A 13,071-nucleotide genomic window follows, 5' to 3' on the forward strand; every position below is an offset into this window, starting at 1 on the left:
GTAACCCTTAATAATCTTGCCTACCAAAAATCTATCAATCTCAATTTTGAAATTTTCAATTGATCCAGCCTCATCAGCTTTTTGGGGGAGAATGTTCCAGATTTCCACTACCCTTTGTGTGGAGAAGTGCTTCCTGACATCACCCCTGAATGACCTAGCTCCAATTTTAAGGGTTGGAGCACCCCATGTTCTGGATTCCCTCACCAGAAGAAATAGTTTCTCTCTATCCACCCTATCAACTCCTTTAATCATCTTATAGATATACGTATCAGGAAAGATTGAACAGGCTAGGGCTCTTTTCTCTAGAAAATAGGCGACTCAGGAATGACCTGGTGGACGTCTTTAAGATTATGAAAGGGTTTGATAGGGTAGATAAAGAGATGATGTGGAGATGCCGGTGATGGGACTGGGGTTGACAAATGTAAAGAATCTTACAACACCAGGTTATAGTCCAACAGTTTTATTTGAAAATCACAAGCTTTCGGAGATTATCTCCTTCATCAGGTGAGTGAGTGGGATTCCTTGAACGTTTCGCATTTATAGTCAGAGAACAATACCTGGTGATTACAGATAATCTTTCCAACTGCCCGTTGTCAAGGCAATCAAAGTGTTCAGACAGAGAGATGTTACCTACAGGACCACCGAATATACAAACGGCCAGAACAAAAGACAGAGAGAGAGAGGGAGAAACATCCGAAAGGAAGAGAAAGACAGAGAATGACCCGTTATATTAAAAACAGATAACTTTTATTCGCTGGTGGGGTTACGTGTCGCGTGACATGAACCCAAGATCCCGGTTGAGGCCGTCCTCATGGGTGCGGAACTTGGCTATCAATTTCTGCTCGACGATTTTGCGTTGTCATGTGTCTCGAAGGCCGCCTTGGAGTACGCTTACCCGAAGATCGGTGGCTGAATGTCCTTGACTGCTGAAGTGTTCCCCGACTGGGAGGGAACCCTCCTGTTTGGCGATTGTTGCACGGTGTCCGTTCATCCGTTGTCGCAGTGTCTGCATGGTCTCGCCAATGTACCATGCTCCGGGGCATCCTTTCCTGCAACGTATGAGGTAGACAACATTGGCCGAGTCACAGGAGTATGAACCATGTACCTGGTGGGTGGTGTCCTCTCGTGTGATGGTGGTATCTGTGTCGATGATCTAGCATGTCTTGCAAAGGTTGCCGTGGCAGGGTTGTGTGGTGTCGTGGACGCTGTTCTCCTGAAAGCTGGGTAATTTGCTGCGAACAATGGTCTGTTTGAGGTTGGGTGGCTGTTTGAAGGCGAGTAATGGAGGTGTGGGGATGGCCTTAGCGATGTGTTCATCGTCATCAATGACATGTTGAAGGCGGCGTACAGGGAACACCCAGTTTCTGTCGCGACACTACAGACTTCCTACAAAAACTCAGCACCCACGGACCAGTTGAACCAGGAACACTTCTCACCACGATGGACGTCTCGGCACTCTACACCAGTATCCCCCACGATGACGGCATCGCTGCGACAGCCTCAGTACTCAACACCAACAACAGCCAATCTCCAGACGCCATCCTACAACTCATCCACTTCATCCTGGATCACAATGTCTTCACCTTCGACAACCAGTTCTTTACCCAAACACACGGAACAGCCATGGGGACCAAATTCGCATCCCAATACGCCAACATTTTCATGCACAAGTTCGAGCAGGACTTCTTCACTGCACAGGACCTCCAACCAATGCTATACACCAGATACATCGACAACATTTTCTTCCTGTGGACACACGGCGAAGAATCACTGAAGAGACTACACGATAACATCAACAAGTTCTATCCCACCATCAAGCTCACCATGGACTACTCCTCAGAATCGGTTCCTTTCTTGGACACACGAATCTCCATCAAAGACAGGCACCTCAACACCTCACTCTACCGCAAGCCCACGGACAACCTCACGATGCTCCACTTTTCCAGCTTCCACTCTAACCACGTCAAGAGGCCATCCCGTATGGACAGGCCCTGCGAATACACAGGATCTGCTCAGACGAGGAGGAACGCGATGGACACCTACAGATGCTGAAAGACGCCCTCGTAAGAACGGGATATGATGCTCGACTCGTTGATCGACAGTTCCAACGGGCCACAGCGAAAAATCGCATAGACCTCCTCAGAAGACTAACACGGGACGCAACCAACAGAGTACCCTTCGTCGTCCAGTACTTCCCCGGAGCGGAGAAACTACGCCATGTTCTCCGCAGCCTTCAACATGTCATCGATGACGACGAACACCTCGCTAAGGCCATCCCCACACCTCCACTACTCGCCTTCAAACAGCCACCCAACCTCAAACAGACCATCGTTCACAGCAAATTACCTAGCTTTCAGGAGAACAGCGTCCACGACACCGCACAACCCTGCCACGGCAACCTCTGCAAGACATGCTAGATCATCGACACAGATACCACCATCACATGAGAGGACACCACCCACCAGGTACATGGTTCATACTCCTGTGACTCGGCCAACGTTGTCTACCTCATACGTTGCAGGAAAGGATGCCCCAGAGCATGGTACATTGGCGAGACCATGCAGACACTGCGACAACGGATGAACGGACACCGCGCAACAATCACCAGACAGGAGGGTTCCCTCCCAGTCGGGGAACACTTCAGCAGTCAAGGACATTCAGCTACCGATCTTCGGGTAAGCGTACTTCAAGGCGGCCTTCGAGACACACGACAACGCAAAATCGTCGAGCAGAAATTGATAGCCAAGTTCCGCACCCGTGAGGACGGCCTCAACCGGGATCTTGGGTTCATGTCACGCTACACGTAACCCCACCAGCGAATAAAAGTTATCTGTTTTTAATACAATTCGCTGTCTTTCTCTTCCTTTCGGATGTTTCTCCCTCTCTCTCTCTCTCTTTTGTTCTGGCCGTTTGTATTTTCGGTGGTCCTGTAGGTAACATCTCTCTGTCTGAACACTTTGATTGCCTTGACAACGGGCAGTTGGAAAGATTATCTGTAATCACCAGGTATTGTTCTCTGACTATAAATGCGAAACGTTCAAGGAATCCCACTCACTCACCTGACGAAGGAGATAATCTCCGAAAGCTTGTGATTTTCAAATAAAACTGTTGGACTATAACCTGGTGTTGTAAGATGCTTTACAGTAGATAAAGAGATGATGTTTCCACTTGTGGGGGAAACCAGAACTAGGAGCCATAAATATAAGATAGTTAGGAACTCTCTTCCGCCAACGGCAATTGATGCTTACTCAATTGCTAAATTTAAATCTGAGATCGATAGCTTTTTGGCAACCAAAGGTATTAAGGGATATGGGCCAAGGGCAGGTATATGGAGTTAGATCACAGATCAGCCATAATCTTATCAAATGGCGGAGCAGGCACGAGGGGCTGAATGTCCTACTCCTGTTCCTATATTCCTATGTTCCTAATAAATTCAATAGGGAATTCGGGAGAAACTTCTTTACCCAGAGAGTGGTTAGAATGCGGAACTCGCTACCATAAGGAGTAGTTGAGGCGACTAGCATAGATGCATTTAAGAGGGAGCTAGATAAATACATGAGGGAGAAAGGAGAAGGATATGCTGATCGGGTTCGATGAAGTAGGGAGGGAGGAGGCTTGTGTGAAGCATAAACACCGGCATGGACCTGTTGGGCCGAATGCCCTGTTTCGCGGTTCATTCTATGTAATTCTATGTAATCTTGATTTATAGGGCTGGATTTTCCTTTTCCTGCACATACAGGGTTGAGCTGGGACTTCTGCCTGCTGCCCCAACCCTGCCATTACCCAGTTTCATGGGTTGGATTGTTATTATGTATTCATGGCGGCCTCCCAGCAAATTCCCGCCAGCAAGTGAGAGCCCACAGTGGTCCTCAGGAAGATTCAGGCTGGGCAGCAGCAGGACCACTGTGGCTGTAGCACCAGAAGGGGCCAAAGAACTTTGAAGACTTGGAAGACGTATTCCACTGAAGGCCTCGGTTGAGACTGAAGCCTTCAGTAGGGAAGCCATCTAGGTGAACTGAAGGGAGAGGAGGTCTTTGCTACTTTGGTATGAGCGGGGCCAGGGAAGGGGTGGCCAGCGATGAAACTGGCTGGGGTGGGATGAGGGAAATTGAGGTAAGGCAGGAACATGGTGGTAGGCCTCACCACCCAATTTTCCCCACTATTCACACTGCTACCCTGCCCAATTTGGGGTGGGATAACTGAGGAAAATCGAGACCGTAATATTTTTCATGACAGCATGGGAAAATCATCAGTTCCAATTATCACAAATCAAATAAGGGACAAAGATCCTTGTGAAAGATTGGATACCCATTTAACATTGATAAGAGAATGCAGCCTTTTGTGAATGACTGTTGATCTAATGTAATTGTGGGCAATGCAGTTATCTGTTGCCTTTTGTTTCAGTATAACTTCAAAGGCGTTTGGATTGTACTTCTGTTGGAAGCCTGTGAGCAGCAGCCAGTCACACTCATGTGGGACAGAGCTGGTGGTGTGTAAAGGCTTGATCAAAGGGTCAATGCAAGTAATTTGATGTTTTTCAGGCCACAATGGTGGACTTTGCTGTGTAATGCATGGAACTGTGGCAAGATCAAGGTGCCAATGGTGCCAGGTGCAGGAGTGGCACATCTATCAGGTAGGTTACCACTCAGCCCTTTGAATTTTGAAAGCTGGAAGAATCGACAGTTGTGATGGGATGTCTAATGCTGTGCACACAGTCCTTACACATGAACCGTTGGATTTGCATATGAGGGACTTTTTCAAAGAGGGAGTGATCTATTAAGAATGTATTTTTTGTTTGCATTAGATGGTTGATTACTAGAACCAGTATGCACATGGTTAAAATGGTTTCCTGTCAGCTGTTTACTGGAAGGCACAACAATTACGTATTATGTTATGGCAGATGAAGTTCAGCTAATATGCTTTGGGGTTCTGATTTCTGTGAAACAAAGGTGTTTTCACATATTGATGCAAGCTGAGTGCAGACGTGTTGAATGACGCCTGATTTATTGTGTTATTAATGGCAGGATGGGCAAGGCAATCAGTTCCAGTTATCATAAACAATGGGGTGGGTGGGGAGGGGACACATTCTTGTTATTGTCAAAGGTTGGCTATCCATTTCATAAGATCACAAGATAATTACGGAGGAAAAGGCCAAACAGCCCATCTTAATTTATTTATCCAGAAAGAACAGAAAGTCTCCCACTATAGCATCTAATTGTTTCTTAAATGCTCCCAGGGTTTCAGTTTCCTTTACTGTATCTGAAAGTTTATTCCATGTGTTCACCACTCTTTGTGTGAAGAAGAACTTCCTGTTATCAGTCCTAAATTTAGCTTTTACTGCTTTGAACATGTGCCCCCTTGTCCTAGTCTCACAATTTCATTTAAAGTAATATTTAATATTAATATTTAAAATAATATTCAACATTTACCTATTCCATTGTCATTAACTATCTTATATGCATCTGGAAGACCGCCTCTCAAACCTCCATTCCAAGCTGAAAACCCCTCATTTCTCTAATGTTTCCTCATAATTCAGACCTTTTACAATAGGGATCAGCCTCATGGCTTTTCTCTGCACTGCCTCCAGTGCTTAAATGTCTCCTTTATGTTTCAGTGATCAGAACTAGACACAGTATTCAATGTGCAGTCTGACCAGAGCATTGTAAAGTTTGAGCACAACATCCTCTGCCTTATATTTAACTGTTTTGACACGTAGTTCAACATTTTATTGGCTTTATTGATTGATTTAATAATCATAAGTGAAATGAAGCCTTTTGTGAATAGCTGTTGATCCAATGATACATTCTAGTAGCTGGTGTACAGAGTAAAGGTTCTCTGTTGGATCCCTGGATCTTGCTATTTTTTACCCTAGATGTTGGGCAGGTTAAGGCACCGTCCAGGTTTTAGGGGACCACTAATGGGGGTTGCCAATGACACTGAAACTGAGAAAATATCCAGCATAACAAACTAAAAGCATGACAATACCTGTAAAGCAACTTCCTCCTGGGGGCAGCTGCCTAGCAACATTAAGTGTCTCTTGTGTACTAGCTGGGTGAGCCACACATACAAATATCAAGGATTCTGATGTTTGACGTCAAGACAACATTTAAATCTAATTTAAGTCGGGGCACCAGGTGCTGTAGAATTTCTTTTCTCTCTTCAGAATACAAAAGGTCAAGGATCAAGTAAGACACTCTAGTTATTTTCCAACTTTAAAGAATTTAATTTGACATACAACGCAACAGGTTTTACCAGAAAGAAAGTACTAGCTCTTTCATACAACTTTTTTCTAGCGAGTACAACTCAAGACAAAGATTTGATCAAAAGTTCTTTGTTCTTGGGAGAAAAAGTAGCTTCCTCTCCCAAGTCATCTTGCATGTGGTTCTCCTGAAAACCCTTTTAGAATGGGATCTTTTCATTTCAAATCTGTTGTTTGACCATCATACCATACATGGGTTGTTTTAAACACTAAAGCAGCTCTTATCAGTTTGCAGGCCTGGCTTCCTTGGGGATAATTTTAACCTGCAAGAACGGGTGGGTTGGAGTCGGGTGGGAATTAAACATAATTGTTTTTTGGGTCACTACTGTAACCTGACTCCACTTCCAGCTTTAATGTCGGCACGTAAAACTACAGGCTCCCCACTGGGAATGCAAAGTAAGAAAATGTTGCGGTCGTGACCCAAAAAACAACTATTTTTAACCTCCCACCCGTCCCCAACCCATCTGTTCTTGGGGGTTATCTCTGCAACTGTCAGTATTATTTCTTCTTATCGGTTACTCAGGTTTTATAGCCGACCAAGACTCCATCCAGTCTTGCTGACGCATACGTTTCTCTCTCCAAACATCCTTGACAATAAGCAAAGACCATCATGCATTCTGATTTTGGTCAAGCTGAAAGTTCTGTGTTCTTTTACCAAGTAATTGAGGGTTTCAAGTCGTCTTTAAAACAAGTATCAAAAATCCATATTGTAAAGTCCAAAATCCTTTAGTGCTTCACTGACCTCACTTCCAGCGGAAAATTACAGATCACGTTATTAGGGCCAGGTATGTTGCATAATGCCTCATTGTCCCATTTTCTGATCACGGCGCAAAACCTCCCAAAATCGAGTGGTAAAAAAGATCGGAAAATCTAGCCCATTGTCCCTGTTAACAGACACAGAAAGCTTGATTTTCAAATGGCAGCAGGGAGGGGGGGGGGGCAATGGGCTCGCGGGTAACCCGACTAATGAAATCTTACCGTTTCCCAAGCAATTGCAAGTTAATTGATGGCCCCTAACGTGGCTTCCGGGTTTGCCGTCCGAAAGATGCGCAGTGGGCGGACTGCGCACCCGCATGACAGGCTGTCTGCCGGAGCGGTTCTATTTACAGGGCCATTGCTCCAAAGGCTTTTGCTGCAGCAAACACCAAAAACGCACGATGGAGCAGCACAGGGGCAAGGCTGCTCCAAGGTTCAATGATGCCTCACTGCAGCAGCTACTGGCCGGGATGAGGAGGAGGAGGGAAGACTTTTACCCCGCGGAGTGCCTCTATCACCAAGAAGGCCTGGCTCGAGGTGGCAGAGGAGGTCACCAGTAGCAGAAACATCTCCTGCACCTGGGCAGTGCGGGAAGTGCTTCAATGACCTAACTAGGTCAACAAGTGCACTAGTGAGTGCACTTACTGATTCTCCTGCATTCCGTGTTCCAAATCACCGCCTCCCTCCCCAAACTCATTCTGCACTGCCAAGACAATCCTCAACTTAGAATCATAGACTCATAGAAAATTTATGGCATAGAAGGAGGCCATTCGGCCCATCGTGTCTGCGCCGGCTGAGGAACGAGCCACCCAGCCTAATCCCACCATATTTGGTCCATAGCCCTGCAGGTCACAGCTCTTCAGGTGCACATCCAGCTATTTTTTAAATGACTTAAGGGTTTCTGCCTCTACCACCCTCTCAGACAGTCAGTTCCAGACCCCCACCACCCTCTGGGTGAAAATGTTTTTCCTAATTTCCACTCTAATCCTTTTGCCAATTACTTTAAATCTATGCCCCCTGGTCATTGACCCCTCCGCTAAGGGAAATAGGTCTTCCTGAGCACTTCCTCACCTCCCCATTTGTGACCCCACCACTATCACTCATCCCAATCCTCATCCAATGTGATGTCTCTGTCTCATACTCATCCTCTGATGCACCTCTTTCAAGGTCAGCCTCACCCAAACCAATGCATCCATCGGTTGGCCACTTCACCATCACTCAGTCACATGTCTGTACCTTCTCCCCTGCTAGTAGAGAGCTCAAAATGCACGCAAGAGGGCGAGGACTGGAGGGGGGCCACAACAAATAGTGGTCCTCACAGACGTGGAGCAGGAGGCCCTGCAGATCAGCCGCACCCTCGAGTGCCTGTCCGTCGGGGCACTGAGACTGGCACCCCATAAACGTCTGGTGACACAACTTTAACATTCATCACACACAACATGAATTGATGTTAACAATGCTTGCTATGTTGAACACCTCAGTATGCTCATCGCAACATGACACATCTGTAATGATGCTTAATATTGCCTCCTGTTCTCTTACAGGCCCTTCAACGACTGCAGTGACGGTAGAGGGCGATTCCTCAGAGGAGGTCCCGGCCTCTGAGGGCGCACCATCACATCTTAGCGAGCCATCCACCAGCACAGATAATCACACCTCAGTTGTTCCTTGTAGTTAGTTAGTTGGGTTGGCACCAGGTGAGTCCACACACACAAGTGAGCACGAGCAGACACTGATGGCAGCGATAGCTGTGGAGAGACCGCGTCGGTGAGCACACTCCTCTCCAGGCTCTGCTCAGCTGGACGCTGATGCTGAACCCCGGGGGCCATCCTTTAAAAGGAGAATGATCGAGGGACAGCAGCACATTTGCGAGGTACTGGAACAGGTACCACGCACACTCTCCACAATAGCGCAGAGGATGGAGGAGTCCAACTCCTGCATGAGTGGAATGGTGGCACAGGTACGGGAGGGAATCTCTGAGATAGTGTCGCAGAGACGTGAGCAAACGTCTGAGATAGTGTCGCACGTAACTGCTGAAATGTCTGAGGTAGTGTCGCAGGTAAGTGCGGGAATGTCTGCGATGGAGAGAAGGCTAGCCTCCATGGAGCTTCAAGCACGGCTCACAAATGAGTCCATTCAGGCCCTAACAACGGTCCTTCGGACTCAGGGTGAACAACATTCTGCCACCTTAAACAGGCAGACAGATACACTAGCACTGGCCTTACAAGGCATCACACATGATCTCCAAACTGTTGTCCAGCAGAGCGGTAGGAGTGATGTGGCCCTGGCCCGGGGGTGGGATGATGGTGAAAGAGGACATGGAAGTGGGGACGCCACTCCAAGTGCTCCCACCTCTCACCCATTGCCACCCTCTCAACCAGTACCCGCAATGTTGCCTCCTCTCCAGGTGGCCGAGTCTGCCCCTACACGGGCTCCAAAACCCAGAGGGCGTAGGCTCAAAGCAAGCCAAAGTTTATCTGAAAGAACTGAGTGCCCTGCTGCAATAACTCACCTTTTATCTCCATCTGTCAAACAAGCATTTCAACGTCCAGCTGGCTGCTGGCTGAAACACGTCTCCTAAAATTTGGAGTTTCCCACAGCACGGGAAACATGCTGAGGCTGAATGAAACTCGATCCCCTTCCTCAGTGACCATGAAATTAACTAGTTCAAATACTTAAAATATTTAACTAACTGTGTTAACTGTCATAGAATCATAGAAAGGTTACAGCACGAAAGGAGGCCATTCGGCCCATCGAGTCCGTGCCGGCTCTATGCATGAGCAATCCAGCTAGTCCCACTCCTCCCGCCCTTTCCCCGTAGCCCTGCAAATTTTTTCCTTTCAAGTACTTATCCAGTTCCCTTTCGAAGGCCATGATTGAAACTGCCTCCACTACCCCCTCGGGCAGTGCATTCCAGCTCCTAACCACTTGCCGGCCGGCTTTAATTGCCGGTGGGACTTCCGCATTCGTGAGTCGCGCGCACACAGACGGGTCTGTGGGTTGAAGCCAGCTTCCAAACCTGCTTGGGATTTCCCCGATATTCGGAGCACCCCCCCCGCCCCCAAAGCACCTGCAATTTGATTCGAAAATCGACCCCAGAGTCTTTGTGAACTGGGTCAGAGGGAGTAGAGCGGATTTGTGAAGTGGAGCAGTGGTGGGTAGGATGTGTGAGGTAAGTTTGACTGTCGAGGTAACTTTTGGGGAAACAATGGCCTGTTTGGCCTATTGAAAATCCAAATATCACCTTTTTTAGATTAAAAATCTATTAATTGTGAAATATAAACATGCTTGAAATTAACCAAAATACATACGTAATTTTTAATGTAATTTTTGAGGGAAGCAAATCCCTGGATCCCTCTAGAAATGCATCACCATTTTGTTTTCATCTTTCAAACTTTCTTGCACTTATGTTTTTTCCTCCAATAGAAATGACCGAATGTTGTGTATATTTACAGCTTAAGTTACAAAGCCTGTGTAACTTTGTTTTAAAATGCGATAAGCTTATAAATCAGGGCCAATCCTTGGGGTGTCTGTTTTGGGGGTCTGTCTCAGCTTTTGATAGTTTTCTAGGTTGACATGTATGGTTATTCCCTGGATATACCTTTTCTAAACCTTTCTATACAATCAATTGCCAGTCACCTTCTTTGAAGGCTAAAGAGCTCCACTTTCCTCACTGTTCCCTCATAACTCAATCCTCTAACAGTGAGGATCAGCCTTGTTGCTCCTCTCTGCACCACCTCCGTGGCTTGAATGTTTCCCCTTGTGCCTTGGTTACCTAAATAGGACACAGTACTCAAGGTAATTTGGATAATTCTGGCTAATTATAGTTCGGCAGGCATGAAGCAAAGGTCTACCATGGAAAACACATGATCTTAGTGCCCTCTGTAAGTCAGCATGTGCAACTGCAGGCATGGAATGTCATTTAATATATATTTAAACGTTTATATATATCGATAGATATTGATGGTACAAAATCCTCTTTAATTACCAGCCTAAAGGAATAACTATGTACTAAAATAGAAAACACAAGCCTCATATTAATTTTGTCAGTCTGCGCTCACATTCTCACAATTGTTCTGTAGAAAGTTTCTTTAACTTCAGGCAAGCTGTGTGTTAGGTCATTAATTTGTGCTGCTGCCTAAAATACACATCACAAAGTATTCACTCGTTCAATACATATTTACCTTCTTCTTCGAGAAAAAAGACAAACTCAACAGAAGACACAAAAGGGTAGGAGGTCTTAATAGGCCAAACATCACAACCCTTTCGAAAACACTGCAAGGGAAACAATTGTCTGAAAAAATTGTACCCAGTATGAATGGCATGTAAGCAGGAAGTGAGGAATTCATAGAATCATAGAAGTTTACAACATGGAAACAGGCCCTTCGGCCCAACATGTCCATGTCGCCCAGTTTATACCACTAAGCTAGTCCCAATTGCCTGCACTTGGCCCATATCCCTCTATACCCATCTTACCCATGTAACTGTCCAAATGCTTTTTAAAAGACAAAATTGTATCCGCCTCTACTACTGCCTCTGGCAGCTCGTTCCAGACACTCACCACCCTTTGAGTGAAAAAATTGCCCCTCTGGACCCTTTTGAATCTCTCCCCTCTCACCTTAAATCTATGCCCCCTCGTTATAGACTCCCCTACCTTTGGGAAAAGATTTTGACTATCTACCTTATCTATGCCCCTCATTATTTTATAGACTTCTATAAGATCACCCCTAAACCTCCTACTCTCCAGGGAAAAAAGTCTCAGTCTATCCAACCTCTCCCTATAAGTCAAACCATCAAGTCCCGGTAGCATCCTAGTAAATCTTTTCTGCACTCTTTCTAGTTTAATAATATCCTTTCTATAATAGGGTGACCAGCCCAGGTCTGTGTAATTACAATTGCATACCTTCTCCGCAAAATGTGTCATGTACTGTCTGTGTGGCAACAAGATGCTTAACTGTGCCAATCAACTTATCATGCTCCCCATCCTTCTTGTTACAGATGTACCACAACCCCAGGAGCAGCTGGGCCTCACTCCAGCCCTCAGTGTCGTCACTGCTTGAAGCACCAGTGGCACCAATTCAAAGACAGGGTTTTACAGATTTAGGGGAGGAATTACAGGATGAGTTACCTCGTGTGGGCATGGAAGAGGCACAGGTCAATGCTGAAGAAAGGCTGGCTGCTGTGGAGTGCGGCATTGCATCGCAACAGTATTTGTTGAATCGCTTTGAGTCGAGCCTCGCAGGGCTAGCTATGAAATGGAGGATACTACAAATGAGTGCACCCATCACTTTCCTTCTTCCAGACCATGCTGAAAACTGGGTTTGATAACAGTTACAGCTTCGACTATGCGATTGAGCACAGTCACGAATTAAGAGTTGTGTGCTCTGGAGACTGCTATTGAGCAGCTTGCAGCATCTGTAAGGGAGATCTCAGGCATGCAGATGGTGAACACAGTTGGAGCATCTTTCACAGGTGAGGCATTCAGTTCCGCACTCCATCACACAACAAAAGCTGGCTTCAGTGACTCCAGAGAACCATGGGTGAGGGACTTGGAGGCCTCACGGCAGTGCAACACTCTGCTCGAACAGGGCAGTAACCAATTAGGAGATGCACCCTCCAGCAGAAGCATGTGATCAGAAGCACAGGAATAGGTGAGCAGTTCCCCAGTCACTTCACTTTAATGCACTGTGTTTTTATTGTGGTGTATTGTATTTATATTGGGCTGGAAACTGCTATGAGCGGTGAACGACCTGCGCTCGCCGTTCCTTACTTATTAACTTAACCTTATTGTATCTGCAGTCTTTACTGTGGGAATGTCCTCTAATGGGAACCTGAAATGAGTCCAGCATTAACTCCCGTGAACCTAGGACCTATGTGAGCAACGAGAGAATCTCTCTCTCCCGTCAACCAAGCAGACTGCAGTGTCTTTGACAAGCCGCGAAGAGTCAAAACTGTGACGTGCAAGATACAACAGTAAAAATCAATTGTAAAAAACGTTAGAGAAAGCAAAATAAAGAGAGGATAAGAAATATCGAATTAAAAGCAGAGATAAAAGA

The 13,071-nt window shown here is 46.2% G+C and overlaps 1 long non-coding RNA gene across 4 annotated transcripts in view; it reads left to right on the plus strand.

Annotated features, from left to right (window-relative positions):
• Positions 1-13,071, plus strand: part of LOC137334128 (uncharacterized) — an 84,023-nt gene that overhangs the window by 48,482 nt on the left and 22,470 nt on the right. For 3 of the 4 annotated variants that reach the window (XR_010966070.1, XR_010966069.1, XR_010966072.1), the window contains exons 3-4: positions 4,542-4,633; positions 12,014-12,666. This is a non-coding gene — a long non-coding RNA (uncharacterized lncRNA). The remainder of the gene's footprint in view (positions 1-4,541; positions 4,634-12,013; positions 12,667-13,071) is intronic. The other variant, XR_010966071.1, reaches the window with a different exon arrangement.

This window comes from Heptranchias perlo, chromosome 17 (genome assembly GCF_035084215.1).
Source record: "Heptranchias perlo isolate sHepPer1 chromosome 17, sHepPer1.hap1, whole genome shotgun sequence".
NCBI lineage: Eukaryota > Metazoa > Chordata > Chondrichthyes > Hexanchiformes > Hexanchidae > Heptranchias > Heptranchias perlo.